Source organism: Emydura macquarii, unplaced genomic scaffold (genome assembly GCF_026122565.2).
Source record: "Emydura macquarii macquarii isolate MOO-44397 ecotype Brisbane River unplaced genomic scaffold, CSIRO-AGI_Emac_v2 contig_1253, whole genome shotgun sequence".
NCBI classification, from domain to species: Eukaryota; Metazoa; Chordata; order Testudines; family Chelidae; genus Emydura; species Emydura macquarii.
In genome coordinates, this window is record NW_027131390.1 from 12,535,868 (window position 1) to 12,552,506 (window position 16,639).

Consider the following 16,639-nt stretch of genomic DNA (forward strand, 5'->3'; position numbering starts at 1 on the left):
ACTAGAACAGAAATTCAATTTTTTTAAATTTAATTTAAACTTTTCCTCCCAATTTAGGATGAAAACAAATGTTGACATATTGGATTTTCCCAGGGGATGGAAATCCTGAATTTCACTCAGCTCTACTAGAAAGTTTTCAGTGCCATTTTCAGGTAGGTAATCCGAACTACTGGACCCATCAAGGTAAAGGATTAGTAACACCTAGCTCACCCTCTTCCCTCTCTCTAGCAAAGCTCTGTTCCCATATTCAGTGTTACTGCACATTTTCTCCTGGAAATGGTTTAAACTCCTCTCATGTTTTCACTGCAGGTGGTCTAAGTATGGTAAAGGTTTTTATCGGTCTTTCTCCCATTGCCATACAGCCGCTTCCTACACTGTGTCCAAAATGCAGCTAGACATCTTAGAGTCATCAAATCCACTGCTGCCATGTTGGATTAAATAAATGTTTAATCAATTAATACTTAAATTCTGCCTGTTGTATACAAAGACATTTGTGGCTTGGAAGTTATGTGCTTAGACCAGGACTTTAGTGTCTTTTTGCTGAGCTCTCTTTTTAGTTCCTGGTTTTATCCAAGGGGAGAGCACACATTCCTATTATGGTCTTTTAATCTCACAGCCCTCCCTTAGGTCTTCTGGGTAGCTGGCTCTCCTAGCGTTACTGGTAAGTTTAAATGGTTTCTTTTTAGCTCACAATTTGTTATTTTCCTGTTTTTCATAAAGGCTCTTATTTAACACTAGTGGAAATTGCAGGAGACTCGAGTAGAATACTTACACTGGATGTATTGATTTCTCCTGGAGGAGCCAATAATCCCAGGAATCAGAAGACTAGTTGATCTAAAAATCAAGTTGCCATGGAAGCCAGTAGAATAATTTTAACTTGGTCTTTTTATAAAGAAAATGCATCTAGGAATACTGACCTTATTAGGAGAAACTCCTAAATTTTAGTGTTACATAAATGAAAAAAATCTGTGTCTTGCATAAAAATGTCAAGAAAAAAAAATATATTGAAAAAATGTTTAAATGAACGTATAAAATATATACTCTTGATTAGAGATGGAACCCCCAAACAAAAATCTGAGCCAAACATCCTTATGGGTAAGCTTGAAATCTGGATCCAGCTCAGAATGTTGTAGCTCAGATTGTCTCTTCTTAGGATGCTTCTGTATCAAGGTAATGAAAAATAAGCATAACAAATATCAAAGAAAAATATTGCGTTTATATTAAGCATGAGGTACTGTGGAATAAAAGTCTGCGTGTGGGTGGTATGGAGGCAGTGCATTGTGATGCAAATCGGAGTCCTTGTGCTTCAGGCACAGTGTTGAATTCAATTCAGTGCTGGAGGCAGTAATGTTCCAGATGTCATTTGGTCAGCTTCTTCTAGGGCATGTATGTGTGTACACACAGAAAACCAACAAGGGCTCTCTCTCTTGCTCTAACTCATTCAACAGAAGCAGCAATAAAACTCACTGAGAAGATAGCAAATAATATCTAATTTTCTTTTTATCTAATGCTGCCACTATCAGTGACATATCCAAAATAAGAACTAGTAGAACTGGTGCTTTGTGGTGTAGGTTTAGGTAGGTTAAAAATTAAGATTAGATAACTGTGACATTCTAACTGTATGTAGAGGGATTCATCCATAGCTTGTTTTAAAGACCATGATATAAGGAAGTCAAGGTAGCAGGCAAAAAATCATAACAATATTCAGGAAGATAGCAGAGTACAGAAGAGTTATTTGTGGAGCTAAGGACAAAGCTGTTCTAATGCAGGCAGCAAGAGACAGCTGGGTTAATGAAGTTTCAGTTAAAATAGCCAGTAAATAGAATCTGGATTTATCTTTCTACTTACCCCATCATTTTACAGAGCTGGGTGAAAATATTTTGATGACAGTTGTCCATCAAAAATGCAGTTGCATCTAAATCAGAATATTTTGTGGAAATGTGTCAACTCTGATTAAACTTTTCAGTGGGGAAAAAGTCAAAATGTTTCATTTCAACCTGTATTTGCTATTAAAATATTAATTTAAATATAGAACTAATATTTAAATATATATAAGTTTAAATGAATCAAAATAAAATATTTTGATGGTCCCAATTTAAAAAAAAAATTGGTTAACAGGGGAACTTCAAAATTTTGGCTTTTCATTCAGAATCTGATTAACTGAAAAAAACATAGACATTTTGGAATATCCATGAAATGGAAATTCTGGTTCCTGACCAGTTCTAATTGTACAGTCTGAGCACCTCCTAAACATTAATGAATGTATCATAACACGTATCATAGACACGTGAGATAGGGAAATATCCGCATTTTAAAAGGTGGGAGGCCGAAGTACAGAGATTAAGTGATTTGCCCAAGGTAATCCAGAAAGTGGATGGTCGAACCAGGAATTAAACCCAGCTCTCAAGAACCCTCAACAGCCTTAATCCCCAAACCATCTTTCTCTGGAGGGTTTAGGAGATTGAGATGGACTCTCTGGCTCACTTGTCTGAGCTAAGCCTTAGTCAGCTGTGTCTGAAAGCTTTTGCTGTCCGATAGTTGCTTAGTGGTCTATGAGGAACCTGTGGGTAGTCCAGTTCTTAGTGGGCAAGAGTTCACATGGCAAAAACCCACCCTTCAATTAGGAATTATCAGTATCTTAGTCATAGGCTTAGAAGAGATGTCGAGGGCTGAATGGCTGCAGTTATTGAATCCGTTTTTGTTGCTAGAGCATCATGGAGGACAGATGTACTAAATGAATACATAGATATGAATGAGTAGTTAGTTATGCCCACTTGTTTTGTGGCCAATTGGATATTACGGTAGTGGGTCAGAGCATGAAAACCATGGTCAAACCATCCTTGGTTATATGGATGATTTTAGAATTAACAAATATATTTGTCAGAAGTTGTTGGAGTTAGTTAGGAAGATTATCAAAGAAGATATTTGCATAGTAATAAAACTTCATAGCACTGATTTGGATTGAGTGAAAATGACATTGTACTTTCCTATGGATATGGTCTAAAATGTATGGAGTCTGGTGGTACCAGTATTACAGGCCTCAGGAAAACAGTGCAAGAGAAGCACAACCCAGTGAGTGCTTCCTGTGAGGCCAGACATCCTTATCTGTTGATTTTAAAAGGACATGGCAGCCTATCACTTAGAAAATTTTGAAAACATTCAATTTAGAAACAGTTATACTTGTATCTCAGATCAGTTTTGTGTTACTTTGTCCTTTATTTACTAAATATCTGCACATGTATTACAATCCATGTGTGGATTCTTACTGGGGGTGGAATCTAGGACTTCTAGCTCCAAAGCACCATATAATGTGAGCTAAAGGACTAAGTCCAGTACGTGGGTGCAGCAACAGGAAGCCAGGCAGCAACACAGACACATTTTTCCAATGGGTTACATGTGAATGGCGATCTTTGCTCGCCAAGTTGCTTTTGGCTTTTGCTACATATTTTCTGACTTGATTATCAGATCACTCATTTTGTAGATCATGATAGTGGATGTGAAGCTATGTGTCTTTCAAAATTTTTTTAAAATGTGTGTTGTCTTCAGAATGTCTTCTTACTTACTAGCGTGCAATGTGTCTGAGTGTGTCAGCGTCATGGAGCTTCAAGCCAAAAGGCACCACCAAATTGTCTACTCTAACCCCCTGTGTATCGCAGGCCACTAACACTACCCAACAGCCTCATGCTAATCAAATTAAAACATTTAAAACATTATTTGATCCATGTTAACTAAAACTAAAGTCCTATAAAACTAAACCTGCACATCGTTGTAAACAAAAATATATCCACAGCACCACCACATCAGGCAAAAGTCCTGAATAGACAGATGGGCTTTGCACCATGCCCTGGAGATTAACAAGCTCAGGCTGTGTCTCAGATCACAGGGGAAAGAAAACAGAGTTAAGGGGCCTCCACTTAGAATGCTCTGTCACCACTTCCTGTTCATAGCTAGGGATTTGCTCCAGCTGACAATGGAGAGAGAAGTGTGTCTCTCTCATGTAAGTAGATTCTAATACATAAGGGCTTTAAATCTCAATATTGAGATATCTGAATTGCCCTGGAAATTAATGGGAAGCCAGCTCAGTCTTTCAAGCACAGCTGTAGTGCTCTCTGCAGCTTAATATCCAAAAGGTAGGATTGTAAATTCAACAGCTAAACAGGGAGCAGATAATTTCTTAAAGGGGAGTTGTTACAATATATATGTATGCATGTATAGATATGATATGGCTGTAGGCAAAAGCCCATTTGTGTAGTGGGTATATATATGTGTATATATATGTGTATATATATATATATATTTATATATAAATTATTTGTAAATGCATCTTTCAAAGTATCCCAGAAGGAACTGGCTTTACTTAAAGATGACCTGCAAAGGGAAAGAAATATGGGCTTGTGTCTAGTGTTATACAGAAGATGGATGTCCTGTTTCAGAAAGGATTTTGAGATTTCAAAACTTAGCTTCATTCCAAAATGAAGCAAAACTCCTCAAAATTGAAATTCTCTGCTAAGGAAAATTCAAAAAAATGTTTTTCATTTTTGGTCTATTGAAATATTTCATTTTGATTTTGCCTTTATTTTGTATTATAATACAAAAGAGAAAAAAATCAAAATGGAAAGCCATTTCAAAACAAAAAATTGAAACATTTCATTGCAACAGTGTCAAAACAGGACCTTGACTCTCTGGAGACTTTTTTCCCTAGTTTTCTTCTAAAATGAAATTCCAGCAAAATTGACCTGATTTCAGAAGGCATTTTGATTTTGACAGAATCAGATATTTTGACAGAATATGGTTCTGTCAAATTTTTTCCAACTCACTTTATGCATGTCGTTATTGTTCCTTTGGGATGTATAAAGAAAATCTAAATGTCGTCTTTTGTAATTTTTTTCCCGTACTTATTTTTAACATTATAAATTCAGGTCCTGTTTAGCCTGGAAAAGTCTAACTTTTGATATTAGTGAAATGATTACATCAGAGCCAAGAAACTGAAAATTGAGCATTTGAGGGGAAGTGTATTTTTAGCCACGTCATTAAAGCTCTTTTCCCCCATTGTTTTGCTATGACCTATTTAACTCCAGTGAGCAACGGTTTGGAGAAAAGAAGCCTTTGTTAAAGAATCAGCACCCTCACTACTTCTGTTAGGCGAGGAGACCTAACAATATGCATCCTTGAAAACCCAACAAATCCTGTAGGGAGGATCAGAGCTGACAATCCTGATGCTGTTACAGTAAATAATACAAGTGCTGGGGAAAAAATAATCTTTCCAGGCTTTCTTTATGCATCATTGAGAAGACAAAAGGACACAAGCAAATCATTTCTAAGGCTAGCCATTTTCTGAGAGGCTTCTAGTTGAAATATTAATTTTTTTCTTTTCATTTTTAATAGCCTGGGTTCAGTTGGTTGGTGCTGGACGCTAAAGGCAAACATTTGGGAATCCATTTGGGTACATAGTAATCCATGGCAGTGGGCCCAATAAGGCATTAAGTCACTCCCTGGACTTGCATCATCAAAGGCCCTTTACAATTTCATCTCTGAAGAGTCAATTGGGTTTAGCAGGGATTTGGCCAAATGTCACTAGAACATGCAGTTTTATTTGTTTACATAAAGGGGATTGAGTAGACTTTTCAGTTGTCTCCCAATTTGCAGACTGGTAGGAGGGTTTTGTCCAGGATCTCAGCCAAACTTTTAGAATGATTGGGATTCTGCAAGACTAGGAAGATGTGAAATGAGGCTCTGACCAGAATGAGTTTCAATCATTGAATGTAGCAGGCTTTTCTTAATGTGTTAGGCAAACTGTTTCAGGCCACCTTGTGGATTCAAATCCATGGTTAGACTGTCCTCTTGGAAATCTTCATAATCAAGGTAACTCCCTCGAGAAAGCACAGAGAGCTTAGCAATGCAGGTATGTTATCAAAGAAGTCCATTTGCATTGGTCATTTTCTAAAGAGAGACATCCTGAAGGCCAACTCCAAGCTCCCCCTAGAAAAGTGTTCAATGACTTTGGAAACACAACACAGTAAATTTTACAATAAGGAGCCAGAATCACTAGCATAAACTGATGTAGACCTATTGGTCTCAGTGGCAGAAAGTGCTGGGGGAGTAGGTAGGGGCAGTTTAAAACAGTTGCAGTCTCAATAGCACCACTGTGTTTGTAGAGGGCCAGCACTGCTCCAGAGATAGTGGCAGGGAAAGCGGTGTGGTCAGGGCAGCTGCAGAAGGTGGTCAGTCATCACATCTACAGAGCTGTTGTGGACTTGACTGTAAACTAAAACTGACCGCTATCCCTGGAGAAACCTAAGACCAGTCATTGGCTGTAACTCTGCCTGCCTTGCTTTGCAGTGAAATCTGGCTGAGGCGCAGGGAGGTGTAATTCACGGCTCGCTATGGCAGTGCTAGTGAATCTTGCCCCAAACTAGCAGTTGGGTTTTACCTTTTGGGGGAGTGAGGGAGATGCTTGCAAGGAAAAACATGGAGAAGTCCAAGCCTTTAAAATGCTAGCATGCCTGGTGTGTTCTGTTTGGAAAGGACAGCATCTTCAAGGACGTCAGTTGGGAGAGTCTTTGGTGAAGCAAATAGCTGCCCGTCCTGTTTCTCCCAGCAAAGAGGTGGCGCTTAAGTTATCATACTGGATGTGTGTAACTGCCTGATGCAGGCCGAATGATTGTGGTGCCTGCTGCCGCTGATGGCGCCTTTGACTTCAGTGAGAGCATGATCAGGCCCGTCTTATGTAAAACACCATCTAGGGCTCCTGTATTTTCAGTGATGCAATGTAGGTACCATGGGCTCAATCATGAACTTGTCTGTGTCCCCACGTAGTGAACTAAGGAGCCCCCTGCGCAGGCTACCCTCCTTGCCAGATCCTATGTGGTTGTGGGAAGAGTAGTCACCTCCAGGCTGTTTCTCCTCTTCCAGGCAAGTGGGCGGGGGCGTGGGTGTGTTGGGGAGAGGAATGGAAAGAGCACTGGTTCCTCATTTCCAACATGCTATCCTGCACAGCTGAGCCAGCATGGAGGGGAAGTCATTTGGGCCAGGGAAATGGCTGGAGTAGCTTACAATGGAGCATGGAGGAAGCAAGGACCAGATGGTGATATCAGTGTGGTCCTTCTTCCACTCCTGAGGCAGTGCAGCTATGTGCTGCCCGTTACTCAGGAGGGATTTCAAAGTGCCAACCCAGCCCCATCCAAATAATCTTAAAACATTGTGAATTGAGCAATAATGGCAACAGCTTCCACTACATATCATAGCTATTACTTTGAGTCTGTCTGCAGCAAGTTAGCTATGACAGTAATGTAGATTAAGTAAAGGGTAATTTATGAAATTTCATGTAAATATCCTTGAGAGAAACCAGGCATCAGTAATGGCTTTTAAAAAAAAAAAATAGTCACAGACCCGTTTCTGTTTTCCTAGTCTCCATTGCTTTACAGTTAGATATTTGTCTTAGCCATTGATGTCTCAGGTGGTACTGCAATAATTGGGAGAGCGGGGAGGGAGGCAAGTGTAGCAAATTTGGAGCAAAACAAAAATGAGATATTTACACTTCGCATTTGTGTCTGTTACAAGTTGTTTATGAACATCTGCAGTAGCAGCAGCTGCCTTTTGAATAAATTTACTCTGGTATTAATGGGGCAACAAGTCAGGGAGAACAACGAGCTCATATTTGCTTGGGTTAGCAGGCTATTATTGGATATACAATATGTGTGTTAAGGAGACTTAACATGTAGCTATCCTGTTGCCATCTAGAAATGGGAGGGGACCTATTTAATGCCATTATTTATTTTATTGCCATTGTCCCTGTCTTCCCACTACATATGGAAAAACAGCCCCATAATAAATCTATGCATTAAGGGTCTGATCCAAATATCACTGAAGTCAGTAAGAGTCTTTCTATTGACTTTGATTGGCTTTGGATCAGTCCCCAATAATTTTCAGTTGCCACTTCTCTGCCTCACTCTGGGCTAGGTGATTTTCGAATGATTTAAGTTCATTTTTGGTTAAATACACCCTGAGCTGTACCACCTCCCTTTAGGCTTGCAAAGCCGACTGCAGCTGCCGAGAGGTATTTTTCCAGAGAGAAAAGCCTCTGTTGTGTCTGAGCAGCAGAGACTGATTTCTACCTTCTTCAAATTTCATATAATAATAAAACCCCAAACCTCAAGGTAAGAGAAGGCCTTTAAAACTTTGAAATGGGTGCATGAGGGGACATTTGAATAATGACACTCGTTGGGGAGCTCTTTTCTCTGGGCAGTGATGGAGCTCCAGCCCCCTTAAAATTCTGTTCAGTATAAATAAAACCACAATTAAAAGTTGTTTTGTTCTTTGCGTGACTGTAAAAAACATATATATAGGCACTCATTCTGCATCTCAGGTGCCTATCCACGAGTTAAAACACAGAAAACTGAATTAAAGACCTGCCTGTGAATATAACCATCTTAGTCCCTCATCAACAGCCTGAGAAAAATAAATAAAAACTTCCATTTTTTGAATGATTTTTCTCTCTCTCCTTCCTTCAAAAGAGGGTGAGAAGCAACTGATTAGATCTGTTTGCACCAGTTGGCTTTGGAGGTATCAACAAAGCTGCTGATGGATTCTTAACCTTGGAACCTAAATGTTTATCGGCTTGTGCCTCAGCTGCCTTCTGAGGGTATATTGCCTGGGCACATGATTTGACATGTTGTATGTCTACACTGCAATCGGAGGGTGTCACGCTGGCTGGATCGGGGGGCCCTTGAGGTGTATTCAGGAGCTCTGATTACTCCCTTCTACACCAATATTGCGTTGGGGGTCTCACGCTGGTTGGCTTTGGGTGGGAGGTATTTGTTATATTATTTAACATCAGTATGTCAAAATCATAATTCATGTGAGATATGCCATGTCAGGTACTGATAGAAAGGCTATAATGTGCTGAGTAAGATGATGATGTTTGTGTTAATGTGTTATATGTGAAATGGAAGTTATGGATATATCAGTATTTCAAATTGTGCTGTCTGGGTAATGACTCAGACAGGATGGCTGCAGAACAATAGCCTGCTTAATGGCCCATTAAGACATTCCCAGGTGCAAGGGGTCCAGGGGGAGAAGCCAGGGATATACCTGAGGAGTCACCAGGACTTGCCCAGGTGACTCTGGATTACTTGCCCATGTGACTCTGGACTCCATTTTGGGTCCTGTGAAATTCCACAGGCAGCATACCTGATAAGGCACCAGGACTGGCCCATGTGACTCTGTGGAGTTTTACAGGAACTACAGTGGAGTCCAAACAGCATGGCCAAGGCCAGAAAGTATATAAGGCAGAGGCCTGGGGAATCCATTTTGACTGTCAGTCGGGATTCAGCTTCAGCTACCAACCTACCTCTGGATCAAGTCATCTGCAACTGAACTGAAGCTGTGAAACAAAGGACTGAGACCCATCCAAGTACTGGATGTATACCAGAGGACTATACAAGCTGCAAACTTCACAATTCTTCTAGAAACCTGATGTATGGGGGGGAATGAATACTGACACAAAGAAGCGGGGCCTGATCAAATAAATGTGAGAACCATTGAGCTAGATCAAAGCTACTTGGATATGCCTACATATGCTGCAGTCATATATCCTGATTGCAGTGCATAGCCTTAGAGGCTAGACTGTGACTTAATCTTCACATTTGGCTTTCATTGCTGTCAGTTGTCAGCCAATAAGTTCTCTGTCTTGAGTATCTGAAGCTGAAAAGCAATGGAACTGCCAAATTTTTCCTGCTTATTACAAAAGATGCAACTCTTTAGTGATTACAACAAAAGGAACGCCTTGAATATTCTCTGACTCAGATATTTGTTTATGTAACCTGTGAGATTGCCATTCTTTTTCATTGAGTTCACTTGCTTTTTTAATATATGTCAGAGCTTTATATTTGGACTTTCACGATTTTTAGCATGCTGAAATAAGTAGTCTGATACAAGGAAGTAAGTTTCAATGTCCCAGCTGTGTGGACTGAAAAAAAGTCTGAGATATATTTGTGCAAAAGGTGCAGGATCCACAGCTAATTAGACAACCTTGCAAGTCATTGTACCATTTTCTCCAGTTCACTTGCAGACCCATATAGTGCAAGTGCAGGAGAGCAGCATTGCAGTAAAACCTACTAACCATTAAACTCTTGGGCTCAAGCTTTAAAAGACGGTGGGCCAAATTCTGTGCCCACCCCAGCTTCTTTACCCTGCTCTGGTGGGACATGCAGTCTGCAAGGGATGATACAATTTGAAATTTTCTTTTAGTGAATATTCACAGTTAAAATTGATGCTGTGATTGCTTCTCCCCCAGCTGCCCAGTATGTTTACACTCCATTTGTGTAATAAAACAAACATGCAAATATATAGTCTAATCAAAATCCATGTTCCAATTTGGAGACCTGGTCAAGGAGAATTTTTTCTATTATTTGCTCAGTTCTGTTATCCAGAATCGTGTCTCTAACAGTCTGGCCCATAATTTAAGACAATAAGCAAGATGATAACCAACATAGAACCAATATAAGTGCTCTTTTCGAAATGTATGTTGAATATATCCTGAGGCATTAAAAAAGTCAATTGGATCAAAGAAGATCTACTACTTCTCAGACATCTGGTAAAAGTACAGATGAATTCCGAATGTCCTCCGGCACTAAAGCAGTGCTGTAGATCAAGAAATAACTAGTATTGCTGAGACATCTGTTAATTTTTATTTTCACTGGAGAACATGTAGTATGAATGAAGTATGGCTCTCTTATTTGCGTTACCTGGATTGCTTTTTAAGGGGGGCTGGGTGAAGCAATTTAGTTAAAACAAAACCACCTCAAGTCTTCAGGCACATCTGGAGAAAATATGCAACTAACTCTTTGTTGTTGTTAAGGTCTATTAAAAAAACATTTGCTCAATTTTGTACTTCAAGCTGTGACCCAATGAAGGCCCATAATCCACCCCCAACCAAGTCTCCTTCGTTCAGTGGAACAATACTTACAGCACTGTTTGGGCATTTCCATGGCTGCAGAGGTAGGAGCTGGATTGGATCCTAGAGAGTTACTAATAGATGTAATGTATACAACTAATTATTCACCCCCTTCACAGAAAAGCAAGCTCCTGGAAAGAGAATTGCTTTAAAATGGTAGTGTGTGTGGAAACTGTCCCACTGGCTTCCATGTTATGGGAGGGATGAATGGTGATACACAAAGGGCTAGGGTTATAGCCTTAAACATTTATAGTCTGGAATTTTGTGGGTACAGATGGTCCCATCCACATGGATCTCAGTCTAATACCCGGAGGACATTTGCTTCCATGTGACCATGGGCCCTCCTCTCAACCTGTAGCAGCAGAAATGGTACAGTTGCCATACTTCCATTGGCTGGTTCCCTCAAAGCTGTGTTTTGTTACCCCCTAATAAGGTTCACAGAGCATGTAGCAGCAGGGGGTAAGGCACATTAAGCAGCCATATGGCATTGGATGGAAGCTATTGCTCCCGGAATCTGCCTCCTTCCCACTGCTTATGCTCATCACCCCTGCTTAAATGGACCTGTGCTGACTTATAGTCCTGTGGAGGAAATAGAAATGGTTATGTAGTGCGGGAAGCATGCTGTTCCCAGGTTACCATTTCCAGCTTTGCTCCCTTCCACAGTGCACAGTGGAAGAGAGTGTATGGACCACTGTTCCTCGTGGAAGCTTTTGTTGTTGCTATGCAGAAGAGTATGGCCCATTATTTGTTTGGAGATGCACATGGTCTTTGAATCTGCCCATGCACTTTGGAGAATACAGGGAACATTAAAACACACTGGAGTAAGGAGGAAAGACTTAGATGCTATTTCTGGGGAATGGCATCCTCCATGAATAACAAAGTATCTGTGAAAGATTTAATACTTTCAGTGAGGAAATGTTTTAACTGTAAACCTGCTTTTAGTTAATACAGATTTATCCACTTTGGGATGTGAAATCATAGCTCCTGTTCTGCGCTATTTCTCCTGAGTGTCACAGGAGATTTTATTTTCCCAGACAACCAGCTAAAGGGCATATTTATTTGACAACTCCTTCATCAGTGAAAAAAGTAGAAGAAACATTAATATAAGAGTGTGCATAGCAAGGAAGCACTCAAAGGACTCTGTTGAGGAAGCAATAGCAAAAGCGTCTTTTGGTGTTTTGGGGCTATATGGTTTTGGGGCTATATTCAGGTTGGAATTAGCACAAGTGCTATGCGCTCATGACTGTTTTTCAGTGGTAAATATGGTGAGAGCATACAAACCTGAGCTACAAAGGGGGGAGAATAAATCCCAGATGTGTGTGAGTGTGAAAAGTCTGAGATGCTCTCAAATCTAAAGAGGTTAGTTGTAACTAGTGGGGGAAAGAGTCTCTAACTGCTGCACGCAGGACACAGTGAGCTGATGGATTCAGTCTGAAATTATGATGATTTAGGGTTTGGATCAAGAACCATTTGTGCTAGGTCAGTCCCTGCACCAAAGAGCTTATACACCTGTTCCTTATCATGGCTATTGTAATTAGTCTTCCAGTGGTCCTGGAGGCCCCAACCAGACTAAGGCCCCATTGTGTTAGGCCTCAAACATATAGAAACTATATCAGCACATAGGGTTTACAGTTGGAGCCATGATCCAGCAAAATACTTACATATGCAATTAAATGGACTCATGAATAATCCCACAGGGGAGGCATGTGTAGAAGTGTCTTAAAACAATATGCAACAGGAGAGTAAACAAATGAATAGGGAAAGTTGATGGGGTAACAGTAATATAAATATGCTTTTTGCATAAGCTAACTCTGGGCACAATTTATAATACCAAGGGTAAAATCTTGGCCCTGTTTAAGTGGGTGGATGTTTGCCATTGAGGTCAATGGACTCAGCATTTCACCCGAAGTCTTTGCTCTTTTCTTTATTTTTAATGCAGCAACCAACTAAATGTATTGAAACAGTAAGTAATCTTTGTACTGAAGGTGTTGGGGTTCTGAAGGTAAATCCTGTTCTGTGCATGGATTTCTCATGACAGTTTTAAATGTCAGCCTTTTATTAGCTGATGGATTAATTGGGGTAATCATAAAATATGTGAATTTAGTCCTTACACATATACCAGCTTTTACAAGTACTGTGGAAACATTTGTTAACATTTCTGTCCAAACATAGAGGGAAAAACCCATCACCTTCTCATACTATCGGTGAAAGCAAATATTGTCATGTAAAAGGCTCCAAGTCTCAGAACTTTGTATACATATTCTTTAACATGCAGAAGGGATGCCACTGCTTTAACAGGTATCATGCAAGACCTTTGTATTTATAAAGGAGGCAAATTTATTTATGTAAATTGAAAGTTTTGGCAATGGATCTGCTGCTTTTAATATGGAGGAGTCCTATCTTAGATAAAACAGATCTAATTTAATTTCCATTAAAATGTAATATTTATCAGTTTTAATAATTTCTTGTCTGCATTTGAGATGTTTATTTCAGAAGTGTTAGTCATAGAACTATTTTAATAAATACAGATTTTTTAATTAAACTAGAGTCTGGAAACAGCCCACTAGTAGGAGAAATTTGTTCTATTTAAGAACAAAATTACCAAGTGATGATAAGAAAAATATTTCACCACAGGATTAAATTGAAACTTTTTCTCTTTATCAAATTAATTTTACACCTATAGGAAGGTTATATTAGGCATATGTTTCTATATTTCATTTAAAATTTTTGCCTTATTCACAGAAAAGTAAATTAAACAGAATAAATTAACTGTTAATGTCTGCAAATGAAAGTAAAAATGCAATAATCAGTTTTAACACTTGATTAGATTATACTGAATTTTTACAATTATACATAGATGCTTCTGTTTTTGTTGTGTTTGAGACTCAAATTAACTGTTTTAAAGTTGTGTTTGCATTCAAGTAGTGTGGGTTTAGTTTTATGCTTATTGTCTCTCATGTGTCCATATAAATGTGTTCATTTTAGAAGGAAACAGATATTTTTGTCACTGCTAACCCAGCAACCGCAACCTGGGATCTGAACATCAAACTGGTGCTCTCTTTGGCTCACACATTATTACTAGTAATGTTCAATAATCACTACATTCTGAACTTAATATATCAAGAATCACACATCGGTTGTTGATGTGGAGCCAGAGAAGAATCCAGATTTCTCTCTTACAGCCTTCCAGTGATAATAGGAGTAAAAAATAGTAAATATCTATTTTGTTCACTAAAACAAGTAAATATGTCCTTGAATACACACAGGGAGCAAATCTGACTAAAAGGATGCTGTTTTTATATGGTCACTTTTTGACCATATCACACTTCTTATTGCTGACTAAGCACGTGGCTGGGAATTAAAGACAAAATATTTAAAGCCCATACGTATTGTTTTGTGACAATAATATAGAATCAGCTTTCAGCTGAAGTGACTCTGAACGAGTCACTTCCTTAGAAAAAGGCAAAATGGCCTTATCCCTAAAGCCTCTCACTCTGCTTCATTTTAAAGACTCTACCTACAATCTTTCCCAGCCCTCCTGCTGCCTAGCTTCATGCTATAGTTTTAAAGAAACAGTGCACACAGAATGAGCTTGGTCTGAGTAAAGATTTGGGAGCTGGCCCCATAGAAACATCTGGGCCCTTTTCGTGTACTCTTTTACAGTATGTGGAAACAATGCCTCATTTGACTTTTATAAAGGATTTGGTCTCATCATTGGGTGGGTGTCTGTGTTAACGCCTCATGGTCTACAATTACAAGACACAGAGTTGAGAGGAATGTGAGATCATTTGAACAAGCTGTTGGATCTAAGTGTCTCTATAGTCTTGCTGAAAAAAAGTGCAGCAATGTGTCTGCATAAGGAAGCAACAGGCACAGTCTTCTGGGGTTTTGAGGTTTAAGTAGGGACAAAGCTCTTTCTTATACTCTCCATTCAAATGTTGAGAGCAAGTGAGGCCTTGTGTGTCCTCCCTCCCTGACCAGATACACCCCAGCTCAGGGAGCGCAGGCAATTGCACTGGTGTGTGTTATAGTGCTGCCTATGCTCCTGTCAAGATCAGGGCCCTATTGTGCTAGGCACTGTACAAACATGTATTGAGAAACTGTTCCTGTCCCAAAGAACTTACTGGTCTAAATAGACAAGACAGACACAGGGCGAGAGAAGAAATAATTATCCAATGACCCACAGCCAGTCAGTGGCAGAGAAAGGAACAGGAACAGGTGCCCTGATTGCGTTATTCACAAAACCAAATTGTGGCTGTCTTCTGTGCGGAAACACAGGTTCAGGGGCTCTCTTTCCCAACCCCAGAGCAGGAAGTAAGGCACTCATAACTTGGCCCAAAAGGCTCAGACAGCAAACACTTTTAAGGTGCTTAGCATGCCAGATAACTAAGTTACGTTGTAACTAGCACGTTAGTAGTACCCACCAGTAGTGGGGATCTCAATACAGTATAGCTTTCTTTTAATGCTGATTGTAAGGCTTTGTAATGTGTAACAGTTCAAGGGAATTCCACATTCCCCCTACAGGCAATACAGTAGTAAGCATGTTTGTCAGCCCAGTGCACTGAATGTATTTGTAATTCAAAATTGCTGAACAGTCTCTCAGCTGATGTTTTGATCCTGTCCACATTGATATCAGAATTGTGCTAGTTGTCACAGTATTTATATACCCTTTTATTGGTTTTTGCATAGCTTCTACAGCACTCATTCATGACATGGTTTTCAGTCAGGCAAGTCTCTGTCCCCCTCGCTCAGGGAAACCATACTACTCCCTGTTAACAATCAGTGTTTGCATGTGCTTGTAGATACATGGGACTGTTCCCAGTGGGATAGTGCTTTATGCAATTAATGCAAACCACTAGGAAGCATTTGTTTCTAAATACGTCACATTTGCATTTAGCATGTCAAGTTATATGTAGTGATCTGGTATGATCACCTGATATAACCTTATGGGATGCAGCACAAAATACATATACTCTGTCATTCGAATAGATAAGCTGGAAAAATGGCTACTTTTAAACTCACAAGTTAGAGAGGGGGAAAGGTTGGAAAAGCATTTCTTCATAGATTAAAACTAATTCCTGTAGGTTCTGCTGCTTATGACATTTTGATATTTTTGGCAGTAAAATATATCCTGTTCTCATGAAAAGGAAAATACCGCAACACAAAAGGATGTCTCCTACATTATTTAAGCCCCTGGCAGACTTGGAAGTCATTTTATTCAGAAAGGTTAGTATGATTTCAACACAAGGATGTCCTCTGCTTTAATACAATCTCCCTGACCTAAGTTCAAATCCTTCATACATTGTAGCAACTGCAAATAATTCCTTTGTAAAGATTTTGTCAGAAGAGAAATGAGTTAAAGTCCGAGCCCCACAGCATACAGAATATATGACTAGCGCACTTGAAGCTAGTGATTGGCAATCGCCAAGCAAAAGTGTCAGTTTTAAATTGTCTTTGGAAGAGTTGTCATCCTTAATCAAAGTTTCAGCTCAATCACAAGGAAATTAGGAAAGTGCCTACAAGAGCCATATCTCCGCTTGAAAATGCCCAACAAGAAGGCTGAAAGTTTCTGAACACAGTTTAAGGAGTACTAAAAAAGTACTTCCCTTGCCCCACAAACTTTATTGACTAAGACTATGGGTCCAATTCTGCATTGATTTAGTCTCATTGAGTCTGATTTTCAAA

General features: G+C 39.5%; 1 long non-coding RNA gene across 2 annotated transcripts in view; it reads left to right on the top strand.

Annotated features, from left to right (window-relative positions):
* The window catches only part of LOC137153908 (uncharacterized), a 90,320-nt gene that overhangs the window by 52,002 nt on the left and 21,679 nt on the right, over positions 1-16,639 (top strand). For both annotated transcript variants that reach the window (XR_010919942.1, XR_010919943.1), the window contains exon 4: positions 58-152. This is a non-coding gene — a long non-coding RNA (uncharacterized lncRNA). The remainder of the gene's footprint in view (positions 1-57; positions 153-16,639) is intronic.